General features: G+C 37.1%; 1 protein-coding gene across 9 annotated transcripts in view; it reads right to left on the reverse strand.

Annotated features, from left to right (window-relative positions):
* Positions 1–16,503, reverse strand: part of PTPRM (protein tyrosine phosphatase receptor type M) — an 825,699-nt gene that overhangs the window by 195,506 nt on the left and 613,690 nt on the right. The gene's annotated exons all lie outside the window — the stretch shown is intronic.

The raw sequence follows: 16,503 nt of genomic DNA on the forward strand, positions 1-16,503 counted from the left end.
ACATCAGAGTTAAGAGAGAACAAATGCTAGGTAGAAAGAATCTGAAAGCTTTCCTTACATTTACTATATATACCAAGAGGAGATTTATGATTTTGCCAAAATGCGTGCCCTCCCCATGGTTAATGGCACGACAGCAGACAGAGTGGTATTCAATATAAATCATAATCCCTGAAGGGTATGAAGTGTTGTTTTAGCAGTTTGAACAGGTAAGACTCCTGTGGGGACAGTACAGCAAAAATAAGCCCAAGTCATTTTTAGTCCGATTCATTTTTTTTTTCTATCATGGAACTTTGGAATGCGCTGATGGCTGGGCAAAGGGATGTTGTGCTGTGGAAGGGTCTGTCTGCCCAGCATGATGAAGAGAATGCTCAGCATTTCATTCAGCTTATGATGTCTAGAACAACAATGAGAGTTCTTTGAACAATACCTGAAATATGTGAGACTGATTTATACTAAGAGGATGGAAAACCTTTGCTAAAATATCCAATTCTAAGCTACTGACTGGAGGTCTCCTTATATTTCATTTTGACAAGATAAAAGAACTAACTCTTAAAAAGACTGTCATATGCTTTTATATTACATTCCTAATTAGCCAACTACCCTTTTAGAAAAACAAATAAGGTATAAACTGTCTAGAGTGAAACTCTGCGGTCATTTTGTGTCAGGCCTTGGCAATGAAGCTGAGATGTTTGTATATATATATATTCTTGAATAGGAAGTCAACTGAGAAGGATAATAATATCACTAATATTTCATTTTCTCTTACATCCTCTGACCTCTCTTAGCACCTCCTTGTCCCCTCTCAGCTGAAAACTTATTTCACTGAGCAAATAGGAGAGACCCTACCTCATAACTTGGCTAGTTCTGGCTTTCTGTATAAAAGGCACTGAAACTTTTTAAGACTTGGTTTCCTCATATGAGCATTGTGAACAACATATAATCTACTTTGTGATTATGAGGATTAGTGGGAAACAGGCAAAGCACAGATATTTGATAGGGGCTCAAATGGAAGAAAGATGGTATAGATGCCTTTTCTAACAGCTTAATATCATTTGAAAAAACACTGCTTTTTGTTATCCAGGAACCTGGATATCCACAAAACTGTCCTTTAATGTTTTCCAGTATGTATTCATCCAGATATTATCATTTTCCCTAAAAAAAAAAACCCCAGGAACCCAGCATTACACCAAGTGCTTGGGATACAGGGTGAGGATGCTAGTCCTTACCCCTGAGAAGCTCAAACCTTAGGACAGAGAGGGTGAGTGAAAATGACCACAGCAACAACCATAGCAACAAGAAAGCATGCTATGCTACTGGTTGTGTAAAGTGCCAGGAAATAGACAAAAATGAGTGAATAAACTCTGGACTATAATTGGGATAAACTTTTCCTCCATTCCTTGCCTACTCTTCCATGGCAAAGTCCTCCAATTGTAGTTGCAAAATAAACACTTGGTAATGTCTGCAATTAGCTCTGTGGAGGAAAAGCAGAACAAGATTTCAAGTTTAAGATATGCCAAATGCCTTGTTTTGAAAGGTCAATCACTGGACTCTTATTTACCTGCTTATTCTCACTTTGCTCATTTGGATCTTACCTCCTGAGGGCTTCATCAAGTGGGCTGATGAAGAAATGAAATGCCCTCAATCTGATGGTTCTCACTGATAATTATAAAAGAGATGCAGTATTTAATAACATCTATCAGCACAGAAATGCTTACATTTAGTCCAGTGAAACGTTAGACAATGAAGAAATTAATGATCTTGGAGTAGGTAATTCAAGGGATGATCGAAGGAAAAACCCTAATTAAAGAGTGAATCAGCAATTACAGACACATGTCAAAACAGACATCTAACAGTTAGATCAAGACTTGGCTCTTTCTCTCAACGAAGACTTATTCAGAAGTAACTATATCTTTTTGAACGAAAAAGATCATAATGCTCATTTAGGAACCCCATATACTATATATGTTATTTTTTCTTGATTCTCTCTTGACAACTGGTTCTAAATGAACAGGTCCACAAGGGGAATGTTCCAACCTGCCAATAGGAGGATCAAGCTTAAATTTCTTAGTCTTTCAAAACAGCAAAACATAAATGATTCCCTTTGTGAGGGGTGTGTGTGTGTGTGTGTGTGTGTGTGTGTGTTGAAAAGCAAGAGTATCTAATAACTGCTCTGAGATACACAAAAGAATTCTGATGAGTGCCTGGCATTATGTCATGTCTGCATGTTGGTGTACAAGTTAAGGATATTAAATTCAGAAAAGACAGTAAAGTCTCTGAAATAATCATTCACACTTTCTGCATTTTTCTGCACTTAATTTTCATTCCCCCTCTAATCTTTATGTCTTTTGATCCCCTTTAATTCTCACTATGTTTCTTTTTTTCCCCTTTTTTTATTGGTTGTTCACAACATTACAAAGCTCTTGACATATCATATTTCATACATTAGATTGAAGTGTGTTATGAACCCCCAATTTTACCCCAAATGCAGATTGCAGAATCACGTCGGTTACACATCCACAATTTTACATAATGCCCTATTAGTAATTGTTGTATTCTGCTACCTTTCCTATCCCCTACTATCCCCCCTCCCCTCCCCTCACATCTTCTCTCTCTACCCCATCTACTGTAATTCATTTCTCTCCTTGTTTATTTTCCCATTCCCCTCACAACCTCTTATATGTAATTTTGTATAGCAATGAGGGTCTCCCTCCATTTCCATGCAATTTCCCTTTTCTCTCCCTTTCCCTCCCATCTCATGTCTCTGTTTAATGTTACTCTTTTCTTCCTACTCTTCCTCCCTGCTCTGTTCATAGTTGCTCTCATTATATCAAAGAAGACATTTGGTATTTGTTTTTTAGGGATTGGCTAGCTTCACTAAGCATAATTTGCTCTAGTGCCATCCATTTCCCTGCAAATTCTATGATTTTGTCATTTTTTATTGCTGCATAGTACTCCATTGTGTATAGATGCCACATTTTTTTTTATCCATTCATCTATTGAAGGGCATCTGGGTTGGTTCCACAGTCTAGCTATTGTGAATTGTGCTGTTATGAACATCGATGTGGCAGTATCCCTGTAGCATGCTCTTTTAAGGTCTTCAGGGAATAGTCGGAGAAGGGCAATAGCAGGGTCAAATGGTGGTTCCATTCCCAGCTTTCCCAGGAATCTCCAAACTGCTTTCCAAATTGGCCGCACCAGTTTGCAGTCCCACCAGCAATGTACAAGTGTACCCTTTTCTCCACAACCTCTCCAGCACTTGTTGTTGTTTGACTTCATAGTGGCTGCCAATCTTACTGGAGTGAGATGGTATCTTAGGGTGGTTTTGATTTGCATTTCTCTGACTGCTAGAGATGGTGAGCATTTTTTCATGTACTTGTTGATTGATTGTATGTCCTCCTCTGAAAAGTGTCTGTTCAGGTCCTTGGCCCATTTGTTGATTGGGTTATTTGTTATCTTATTGTCTAATTTTTTGAGTTCTTTGTATACTCTGGATATTAGGGCTCTATCTGAAGTGTGAGGAGTAAAAATTTGTTCCCAGGATGTAGGCTCCCTATTTACCTCTCTTATTGTTTCTCTTGCTGAGAAAAACTTTTAAGTTTAATTAAGTCCCATTTGTTGATTCTTGTTATTAACTCTTGTGCTATGGGTGTCCTATTAAGGAATTTGGAGCCCGACCCCACAATCTGTAGATCGGAGCCAACTTTTTCTTCTATCAGACGCAGAGTCTCTGATTTGATATCAAGCTCCTTGATCCATTTTGAGTTAACTTTTGTGCATGGCGAGAGAAAGGGATTCAGTTTCATTTTGTTGCATATGGATTTCCAGTTTTCCCAACACCATTTGTTGAAGATGCTATCCTTCCTCCATTGCATGCTTTTAGCCCCTTTATCAAATATAAGATAGTTGTAACTTTGTGGATTAGAGACTATTCTATACCATTGGTCCACCCGCCTGTTTTGGTAACAGTACCATGCTTTTTTTTGTCACTATTGCTCTGTAATATAGTTTGAAATCTGGTATCGCTATACCGCCTGATTCACACTTCCTGCTTAGAATTGCTTTTGCTATTCTGGGTCTTTTATTTTTCCATATGAATTTCATGATTGCTTTATCTATTTCTACAAGAAATGCCATTGGGATTTTCATTGGCATTGCATTAAACCTATAGAGAACTTTTGGTAATATCGCCATTTTGATGATGTTAGTTCTGCCTATCCATGATTTCATACTGAATGTTGCTGTTCTTCCTGGTAATAATCAACTGGTCATACCATGTTACACTTCCTCAGTGACTTCACAAGGTGAGCATTAGCAGATTAGAATTTTCATAAATACTGAGAATAAGAACAATCTTTCATGGAAGCAAGAGTGAATTCTACTTGCTGTGAGGTTGTGTGTCATGTTGTGTGAAACAACAACTCTCTAAGGGTCCTTCCATACTGTCAAAGGGAGAAAATCCTGGCTATGGTCATTTAGGAAGAATTTTTAGTCTTGAGTCCGAAGAACCCAGAGTCACTACTCTTTCCAAGTACAGGTTCTGAAAAAGCCACAGCAACTGATATTGAACTTATTCCTTGGAGACAGGCAGGTACTGTTCGTGCAAGAAGCACTAGGAGCAATCTCAGGGGTATGTTACTCCTCATTCTTCTCCTTTAAACCTGAACAGCTCCTCAACCATCACCAAAGCTTCACACATAGACCAGCAAAGTAGAAGAGAAAAATGAGAACCAGAGTATTTTTCATCCACTAAGCACCACACCACCCCTTTCCTAAGACTCCCTATTTCCCCCACAAAAGTGCAAGAGTTAATCTGTTGCTTATTCAAAACGACCTGCAGAAGTTAATAGACGGTTATAAACTAATTGAGCAAGTCTGCGGCCTTGTCTCCTCATCCATCTTGCTTATTCAATTTAACTCTCTTAGTCTTCCATAAGGCACAGTATCCCTGCTGCTCAAAACAGTCACTTGCTGTAAGAAAGGCCCTGGAACAACAGGAAGCTAATAGTTTAACCGTTCCTCTAAATTTGTTTGACAAAACTGACATTTAGAGCATTATGTCATGTTGTCAGTAATCTGCAATTTACCCCTGGGCTTGCAGTGGATGCTCATTTTATTTACCTCTCGTAGTTAAAAGCGTAATTAATATTCTGCTCTGTAACAAAGATTAGAGATTTGACAAACATTGTAATTTAAATTCTCCATTATAGCAAACATTAAAATCAAACATCTTCCACACGCCCCATTGCATAGAGGACACGTGTAGCTGTAATTTAACTTTTTAGTTTTTAATACCACAAACTAATTTCTGCTGTCAGTTTAATGAGGTGGAAAACACAAATCTTGCTGCTCTCTGTGTGGGCATGGGCTGAGAGCGCCGAAGCGAAGACAGAGAAGAGTACACCGATTTCTTTCAAAACAGATTTTGAGATGTAGCAAACAAACCATGTATGCATAATCCATTAAGTGCCATGTGATACTACAGATCCCTGAAACCTTTTAAAAGGTTACAAAAAAGTAGGTACAAAAATAAAACATATCAGGAGAGAAACAAATCACTCTGGTATTTCCTGACATAAAGGTGTAGATATATAAGTGATGTATGGAAATATATGAATACTGATCATAAAGTGAAGCCACACTAGCATGTATTACGACAGTAAAGAGCAAGGCTAGATAGTCTCAGGCAGACCTTTCCAGGGCACCACAGGTGGGACAAGGTGGTCAGCTTGCAGAAGGAGTTATCAAATAAACTACCAGGACTCTAGTTCATGTTAATTTTTTCCCCGGGTTCATAAATTTTATGTGACTGAGTAAAATTATTGTTATGTAGAATACCTTTAGGCAACTCAAATGGCTCATTAAACAAGGAAGCTGGCTGGGAATTATCAGTAATGTAACAAATTTGTATACTATGAATTTGATGTCTTTGGAAAGAATGTAGGAGGAATATTTGTGTTTGAATCCCCTCTCCCAGTGGGGAAGAAGAAATGCCTGGATCTTAAGAGGCTCTGGTTCCTCCTCTTTCTCCTAATAAGGAAAAATGCACTGACTTGCTGACTTCTGCCCAAGACTTCATTAGTCACTGCCAACTTCAATCTGCTTCAGTTATTTTTCATTCAGATCCCAGGAGGAAGTGTACTCTGCAGCAATTTCAGCTAAACCAAAGATAAACTGATTCTATTTAGAAAACAACAAGCTGGCATGTCCCAGCTTACATTTATGTCTCACAATGTAGAAGAAGGTATGTGTAAATATTATTAACCTTGCCATGGTTAAATGAAAGAGATATGTATTTTTAAGGCAGAAAGTTTAAACATGGACAAAGAGTCAAACATTATGCCATGTTGTTTCCAAAAGCAACACAGTTCTGGGGGGAAATATATCTGTTTCCTTTCATCCATTGTGTGAGCAAGAACCCCCCTGAGAGATTCTCCAGAGGGGACAGTCTTCTATTCCCCAACATCTTATCTCTGCTCCACTGGAGGAGTCACTCTAGATGAGCATTAAAAGTGTATCAGTTAACAGCATTTACTATGAAAATCTCTGCCAAAAAATCACCCATTTTTATGAAATGTTTAATATCCCATAAAATGCTAAGACACACACCCTGGAAATAACAGGTCACATATGCCTTGGAGGTGGACTGTAAACCAGTTAGAAAAACAATAAAATCAAAACGTATCTATTATTTTAAAAACCAAGAATTTCCAAATTATTCTGTGTGCATGTATAAATATATAACAATGAATCCCACTAGTATGTATGATTAAAATGAACCAATAAAGAAATTTAAAAGAAAAACAACAAATTTTGGAAAAGAAGAACCATATAAGAGATTTGGGCTTTTAGTGAAAAACAACAACAAAAACAGTTGAAGAACCCCAGAAACACATTGAACAATTGTCTCTCATGCTAGATATATGGGAAAATGACTCTCAATGGGCCAGGCTATAGGGAAAATGCATTCATAAGCATCTACTTGAAATTTTGGGAATGGAAGATCTTGAAAAGTTTCTACCACATAAACAATGGTAAATGAAAAATATGACACATTATTTGTTACTACAATTTAAAATGTTTTAAAATATTATTTTAAATATTTTAAAAACTATTTAAAATACTGTTTTAAGATATGCTATTGATGGGCTGTTTATATGGAGTTTCACCCTTTCTAAGTTATGGAATGGAGATGAAACTATAAGAGGAACATGGATCTGATTGTCCTAAAATTTCACATTTATCATGGCCCCATAATGATTAAGGCTTGTCTTTTCAGGGTACCTTGGGGGTACCAACCCTCAGAAGGAGCGTAATACTTACTAGATTTTGGGGTGCTGGGATGTTACCTAAAACTACCATCTATGGCCACAGTATCACTTTATTTATGCTTTTTTTTCTTCCTGCTGCCTGGACATTTAGCCAAAACAGACATAATGGCAGTGATTGTTAATTGAAGGTAAATAAACCTTTTGGAGCATTCAGATTCTTATAGGGAAATACAATTGCAATCAGTTCCTAAAGTAATTTTGTACCCCAGACAGTACACAGCCAGGCTTAATACCTGGAGTTACAGAGCAGAGCTTTCTGTATTGCCTGATGTGGGAGGAGACTTCTGGTTCCAGTACTCTTTCTTTCACCACATGGTACACTGAAGTCAGCCCTAAGGTTCTGATCTATGTTCCAAACAACCCTGAATTCCCTACTGTGTTCCATCTCCACCACCACTAAGACCCTGTTGCCCCCTCCCACCTGGTCCAATTGCAACAGCCTCACCACAGAAAGCTACCTACCTACCTCTTGGGGAAATAAAATATAAAGATTGCAGCAATTTGGTCAAGAAAGCAAAACTTATCTGTGAGCTTCAGAAATTACATTTGATGGGCTGCAGTTTACCTCAAGGACATAGTTACTCAGTCTTTACTTTCCAGATAAAGGATAGTGTTTGGGAAGAATGAACTTAGAAGATCCCATTATGATAATTTCCAACCGTGGGACTTCTGCTGACTTCCTGATTGCACCAAGAGACTAACTGCTTCCAAGTAAGTCCCTTGGAAGAGCCCCCAGCAACTAACCAGGTATAGTTACCACATGAACATGCCACAATCTAAAAACTGCTCAAAACAACTTGTGTAACCAACAGGGCCACCAAAAATTCAATTTACTTCATTCCACCCCTCGCTCCTGCTTTCCCCCTATAAACTCAAGTTCTCCTTCCCTCCTGACTGGACACTCATGTGGTTTCTAATGGAACCTGTCTCTCAATACACAAATCCATCTTATCCCAAAATGATAACGTCTTTACTTGTATTTTAACTTTACTTATAATTTTTTGGGATACACAGGGCACATATCCTGTCCACAAAAGTCAAGAGAATCTTTGAGGACTGTAAACCATTTTGGGTTGCTCTCCTGCTGCCAGAGCTTTACTTCTTAGAGTGAAACATAAATTCTTCACTTATGAAGCCCTGTGATCTAACCGTTTGGGACCTATCCCTACTGCTTCTTTGCACACCTCCCATGTTCAAGATACACTGGCTTTTGTTTTTTCCTTAATCACAAGTTTATTCCATTCTTTGTATTTTTTTACTGTTCTCTGCAGCTTCATGAGCTGGTTCTTCTCATCACTCAGATCTTGTTTAAACCCCAGTGTCTCCATGAAGCCTCCCCTGTTACCTGGCCAAAAGCAACCATCAACCATCCCTCTTTAATTTTCTGCATAGCACACACTACTATTTTACCTTCCTTTTATATATTTATTTCTTTTAGGTTGTTTGCCCTCCCTAGGATGGAAGTCTACCCATCCTGTTCACTCACTATGATAACCCTAGCCCCTAGGACAGGTATGCATCAGTTGAATAAGTCAAGAATCAGATGTCACACTGACAACCTTCTTTCTCACTGTGATTTCTCTAATCTTTTCATCATATCAATGACAACTGTCATATAACAAATTCGTTTAAATAACTTCTGCAAACATGCCACTGTTGGAGAAGGCATCCCAAGAAAGCATCAGTTCTCTTTGTTGCTCCTAAATAAGCTTCTGCCTCAGGGAAGTGTGTTCAGTTCCCTTTTCCAATAAAAATCTTCTCTGGTTCATAAAACTTTGGATATGTGGGATTTCTTTAGGGTCATAATTAGTTAACATGGTATTGATTGTGTCCAGTGTCCCTTACTGATGTGGTTGTAGGCTTTCATAGCATTGTATTACAGACATCATAGATCCAGAGCACTTGCTCATATATTGATAATATTCTGAAGCTTGCTGAGCTGCATGACTCTGAGGTCTTATCATATTAAGCCACGACATGGTTGCTTAAAGCACTTAAGAAAAATCTGTGTATAAAAATTAACTTGCAGAATACACTCAGTATAGGTAACTTCTCTTATCTTTGTGATACAATATCCATAACAAACAAAAAAACTCTAAACCCTATGTTGAAATATTTATAATACACAGCCAAGAGGACAGGATGCCAAGTCTTATGAAGCTCATCATACCATTCTTCATAGTGGTATATATTTGCCACAGACACAAATGAAACATGTTAGAGCACGAGTTTCATATTTTCAAGTTGGCCTGCTGAAATACTTGTGGACAAAATTGCATGAAGTTCAGAGATGAGGGACTGACCTAAAAGTGACCAGGGAGATGTTCTAACAGAAGAAGGAAGTTTGAATAGAAGCAGGCAGAGGGGGAAGAAAAGCAATGTGCTTTTGTTCTATATTTTAAAATGTACACATCAGTTAGCAAATTTTAATATGTGTTTTATAAAGATTTTTACATATATAAACATATAATTTGTTATATAATTTATGTGTGCATAATTATACACATGTATTGAAGAGTGACTAAGAAATATTAAATGGGTAAATAAAAATGGTAATTACTATAAATAATCCTAGATGGTGAAGGGGGTAGTTTCCAGGTCTGCTCACCAATGCACCAGTACTTGACCACACCGTCACTGTCATCTTCAGATTTACTTTCGCATGTGGCATTCTCTCCTCCTATTTGCCCTTTCCTCATATTCTTATCTCCCCAATTTCCATTCATTTTTTAAGACTTTCTCTCTGAAACTGTTCTGAATCCACCACCCCCCCCCCTGCCCCCAGGATAGGTGCTGCTTCAGCTCTGACTGCTTTGTTCATAAGGCTCTTTTCTGCACTATTCATAAATTGCTTGAGATGATGATTTCTTTCCCCTTCTCTTCTTAATCTTTGCCCATTCATTCAGAAATGGTCTTTATATCTGCCTGGTATTCACCTTTATTCTTGTTCAGCTCATATCCCAGGTTTCCTATGAGATGTGAATTTGGTAGCTTAGAATGTTGACAGAGCCACACTCCCTCTGAAGTCTGTAGAGGAAAGATCATTCCTTGTCTCTTCCAGCTGTTGGTGGCCCAGATATTCCTTGTTGTAGTATCACTCTGGTCTCTGTATCTACCTCACACTGCCACTCCTCTGTATGTCTTCACACCATCTTCTCTATGTGTCTGAGCCCAATTTTTCCCTTTCTATAGATTATCAATCCTACTGGATTAGAACCCACCCCAATAACCTCATTTTAACTTGATTTCTTCCATAAAGACCCTATTCTCAAATAAGGTCATATGCTAAGATAGTAGGGGTTAGGATTTTAACATCTTTTTTGAAGGGCACAATGACAGATGCCAAACAGAGATTTCAAATTTATGACCCTCAAATTCCTCATTCTTAACTTCTTTTTTCTCCTTTCCAGATCTCATTCTTCTATAGGCTTCTCAGAAAATGGCCAATCTGTACTTGTAGTTCTTAAGGCTGAAAAACTTGATATCTTTGATTCTTCGCTTTCTCTCACACTCTGATCTATAAGCAAATCTTGTTGGTTCCAGCCTTTAACATATAGCTGATCTCTGACCAGGTGTCACTCATGCTACCACTCTGGACCAACCGTCATTACTATCTCTTGCCTGTATTGCTGCAACTGTCTCCTTATTGGCTATCTTATAATCTACTCTTAACACAGCAGCGATATTTAGCCTCTGAAAAGGAATTTGAGACAAGTGCAGGAAGTTCTTCTGCTCTAAAACAGACATGAGATGATGTCATTGTTTTTCTTAGAATCTTCCAGTGGGTGTCCACTTCACCCAGGAGAAAAGTTGGAGTCCTTACAATAGCTACTTTGCCCTATCTGTTCTCACCAGCTTTCACATTAGCTGCCGTGCACTTCCCAGGACTCTGTCCCTTGCTCATTGTGCTCAGTCACAGTGGCTGCAGGCTCTCTGCTTGCTGCTCCCTTTGTCTGCAGTCTTTTCCCCTTATCTAACTTTTTTTATTTCTAACTTATTTTTAACTTTTTTTTACTATTTGTTTTTTTATAGATATACGTGGCAGTACAGTATATTTTGACATATTATACATATATGAAGTATAACTTACTCCATCCTTGTGATTGTATATGATCTGGAGTTTCATTGGTGCTGTATTCATATATAAACATAGGAAGGTTATGTCTGATTTATTCCACTGTTTTTCCTATTCTATCCACCCTTTCCTTCATTCCCCTTTGTCTAATCCACTGGACTTCTATTCTCTGCCTTCTGCCCCTTGTTGTATGTTAGCATCCACATATCAGAGAGAACATTTGACCTTTGCTTTTTTGGGATTGGATTATTTCACTTAACATGATGGTCTCCAGATCCTTCCATTTACCAGCAAATGTCATGAAGTCATTCTTTTTAATATCTGAGTAATATTCCAGTATGTATATGTACCACATTTTCTTTATCCATTCATCTGTTGAAGGGCACCTAGGTTGGTTCCACAGCTTAGCTACTGTGAATTGAGCTGATATAAACATTGATGTGTCTGCATCACTATAATATGCTGATTTTAACTCCTTTGGATATATACTTAGGAGTGGTATAACTGGGTCAAATGGTAGTTCCATTGCTAATTTTTTGAAGGAATCTCATGGTTGAACCGATTTGCAGTCCCACCAGCAAGGTATGAGTGTACGTTTTCCCACACATCCTTACCAACATTTATTGTTGCTTCTATTTTGATACTTGCCATTCTGACTGGAGTGAGATGAAAATCTCAGTGTAGTTTTATTTTACATTTTTCTAATTGCTAAGAGATATTGAACATTTTCTTATGTATTTGTTGACCATTCATATTTCTTCTTCTGTGAAGTGTCTGTTCAGTCTGTTCAGTTTCTTCGCACATTTATTGATGGGTTTTTTTTGGTGTTAAGTTTTTTGAGTTCTTTATATAGCTGGAAATTTATGCTCTATTTGAGATATAGGGAACAAAGATTTTCTCCCATTCTATAGGCTCTCTCTTCCCCCTTAAATCATGTCCTCAATGGTAAGGCCTTCTCTGGCCACTCTATCTACAAGTCCAGTTTCTTTCCCCCCTCCCTATCTTCCCAGCTTATTTTCCTCTACAGTACTTGATTTCATTATGGCCTATCTCCTCCCATTACAAAACAAGCTCTACAAGAGAAGAAATTTTGTTCTCCAGAATACTTGGCCTGGGTTATAAGAGCTACTCATTTGGTATTTGTTAAAGGAATGCAGAAATACATATTTAGCATTTATATATGTACTACAAAGTAACAAGGTTTATTGTAGGATTTAAATAACTCATCTGCAGTGAAATGCACTGTATGCTGGATGAAGTGTCTTCGTCAGTACACACCCCTGGGAATGAGCAGACCTCAGCTTAGCACTTTGCTGTTGACTGTTCCTATCATTTTTTGTTCTCCTATGTTCTATACACTTTTTGCTTACTTTCTTGAACTTGGCAGATCCTATTTCTTGTACTGTAGACAATTAGAGGATGATTTTTAAAAATATATAATATTTAATTTCTGAAAACTTGTTGATAAAATGCATTTTTCTCAAACAGCCAAATTATTTTCATAGCTTTATGACATACCAACATACGTATGTGCACATGTGCCGCAGTCCGGCTGGGCAAATAACTGGGAGGTGACAAGCAACTTGAAGGTTGAAACGGGGAATTACTTTATTGCAAGTGAACTCAGCGGGAACTGAGTGAGAACTCAAAGTATCGGGCACCCAAGGTAGCAGGAGCCGCTTCTCTGCCAGACAGCAGAGGTATATATACTTAACTAATTACACACAGCTTGACTCAATTAACATAATCTAGATACAGCAGTCAGCCAATAAGGAATCCTCATCATCTTAATGGCTCCCTGGCATTGCTTCACAAACCACTCCTCCTGGCAAAGTGCCAGGCGCCATCTTGACTTGATTTGCATCCCCAACACACATGCATACACACACATACATAACCTTTCAATTTAACAACTTCATTTCATTAGCCATTTTATATTGATATATAAAATCCTCTCTTTGAGACTTTACTTATTTGTCCTGTCTCAATGAGTTATTAGAATAAACTATATTTCAATATAATTCTTCTCAGAATAACTCATTTTCATTGTATAAAAATCTTCTAAAATTAGAAATCAAAGAAAATATAAGCCATTCATGATTTCACCCCTCAGAATAATACTTGCTAACACTTTAGAACACTTGTAGCCAGTATTTTTATGTATATTTATTTTAAACAAAATTTGAACTTGAGTATACCAATTATTTCATAGTTTCTCCCTGTCATTAAGATTTGTCTGAAAACTTAGGTTTTAATTACTAATACTTAATCAAATGACTAAACAAAAATCAAAGTACCATCATTTATTCATGTCACACTTTTAGTAATTATTTAGCATTTAAATTTTTCACTGTCATATAATTCTGTGGCAATCATGCTTATCTATAAATCTTTACTGCAACTAAAAATTCCTTTAGAAAAATTCTAAGTAGTATTGATAAATTGCTATGTATATATTAAAAAGTAATCATGCACACTATAAATAGTTTTCCCCCCACACTATACACCATCTTCTACTCACCAGAAAATATATAAAGATGCCCTTTTCACTGACCCTGCCTGGGTTTTAAAAGTACTATCAATTTGGTTTGAAAAATAAACGCTATTTTACTTTTAAAATTTGCATCTCGTTGCTCATTAGTGAAGTTGAACAGCATTAAACACATATGCTGATCATTTGCATTTCCTATCCTATAAATTGACTGCTCATGTCCTTTGCCCATTTTTCTACTGAAATCTTTGTGTACCACTCATGGATTTCAACTGGTGAATTAAACGATGTTAGCCATTTGTTACTTATTAAAGTGATCAGCCTGGATTTGTCCTTTTGTGCCCCTGCCTGCTTTCTCCATTCATTTCAGTCTGTTTGCTTTCTGCTTCCACTACAAGAACTTATTCTTGCTCATCCTTCAAGTCTCAGTTCCCTCACATTCATCTCTCTTTTGATCCATCATACCCTCACTTTTCTCTAAACTCCAAAGCAATTATCATCACCTCGTCCTGTCTTTTCAGTGAGTTACATTTCAACATATATGAGATCCACGGACTAAGAAACTATTTCTGGTACTTCACAAACCTAGCACAAAGCCCACAAGCAATCACTGGGCACTCCAAATACACTATAAAGCCGGAAAATTAACATTGACTTCAAAAAGCTTTGAGTATTTCCTTCTCTGAAATACATTTTCTCTAAGAATGAAAATGCTAATAAATATAGATAACTCTTAGATAATAGCAATTCATTATGCATCTAGATGAGATTATTTCATATTGAAGAGTATATGCTGACATTATGTCCTGAGATGAACAAGTAAGTAATTATATATGAAAGCTAGCAGTGTGTAAATGGAAATATTTTTGGCAGACATGATATGCACTGAACATGTGTTATTGGTAGTGGATGTGTCAAATTATTTTTCTAACTCAAGCATAACATATCATTCCAAATATAACTATATATGGATCACAGCAATTCAACATATTGCTGTGCTCTAAAATGCCAAAATATTGAAAGTTACAAATTGCATGATCAATGAAACATACAATAAAGAAACCAAAAAAGCAAACCCAAAGAGCTTAGAGTAGCTTATTGTTACTAACAGAAATGAGATGCATGTTTGATACACATTTACAAAAACAAAATCATATAAACATAACCTCAAGGTCATACATGCATACAGAGAATATAGGGATGTTTGCTTAGAGACCCACAAGGTGGCCTAATGGATTTTGGGGGATGGGGTTTCAAATGGTTAAATTTGCTATATGTTCCATCTACAGTCAGAAACAATTTATAGCATTGAGGAATGACTGTTTCTTTGCATATTAATTGGAATAGTTCTTAAAGCATCCAACCTATTAAATGGCTTAATATTTCAGTTTTGAAATTTAGGTCACATTCTTAACTTTTATCATGATTATATTTTGTCCTTAAGGCTAAAATGGCTAATTGTCCAGCCAAATACAGAAACTAAAATCATTTAGCCACACAATATTTTTGTTAAAGTGGAAGAGAGACTCTATAAAGAACACCTAGGTATATAGCAACAACTTAAACAGTAAAATGTCATTTTATGTTTGCAAATGCACATGAAAAAAATAGAACATGGCACATGCTGATAACCTAAACTCTTTCCACACTCTGACCAGAAGAATCACAAATACCTATATACTTCAAAAAGCACACAAAGATTTAAATCCTCCAAAAAATTTCATTTTATGCTGGCATGTATTAGTATATTAATATTTTGTTGTTGTTACCACGTAAGGATTACTTATGAAGAGGAGCTCTCAGTGCAGTCATTTTTTGTATTAAGTCTCAATGCAGAGTTTTTGACAACTCTTAAGTGAAGCAAAACACAGGAAAAACGACCCTGCTAGCACACAACCTCCATTCTCACAGCAAATGGTGCCCCTGGTGGGGTCAGCTCCAAGGTTGTGAGCCATTCCCTTCATTTTCAAATCAGTGTCCTTCCTTAAAACTCTGAATAACATCAGGGTAAAGTCCTAATTTTTCTTCTTTTCCCTTTTTTGTTTTTTTGTATCTTCTAAGACAGCATTGTGCTTTCAAGATCCGTTTTCCCTCTATTTATGTTTCAATTAAATAAAACTAAAACATTTTACTAAAGTACTAGAGAGATTTCAAAAGAAAATGGGGGTCCATTTTACTTAAGGTGTCAAGACTCAATTCACCTCCCATACAATTCAACAGACATATAAAGAAGAGGATGAAATAATCCCAAGGTATGGTAACTGGTGATTAAAAAAAAAAGTGTCATATCAGGGAGGTTGGGGTGGCTGGGTTGCTATGGATGAAACTGCAACAAGTAAAAACTACATGAAAATAGCTGCAGTTTGCCCCTTCTCTATCTCATTCCACTCATTGCCAAAGTGGACAATACTTTTTAGATCTGTCAACATCAAGTGATTTACAGCTCTTGGGTTTATTTTTCCAAGAAATAGTAGAGAAAACCCTCTTATTAGCATGAAGTTTTGTTTATTTCATCATGTACGGAACAAGTGCTTGTGGAGGATGCTGGGGAACAACACTGGGGTAGATATTGCACCCACACCTTGATAGGGAAGGACCCACCCCATTTC

Source organism: Spermophilus citellus, assembly GCF_964194105.1.
Source record: "Spermophilus citellus genome assembly, chromosome: 12".
In the NCBI taxonomy this organism is placed as follows: Eukaryota; Metazoa; Chordata; class Mammalia; order Rodentia; family Sciuridae; genus Spermophilus; species Spermophilus citellus.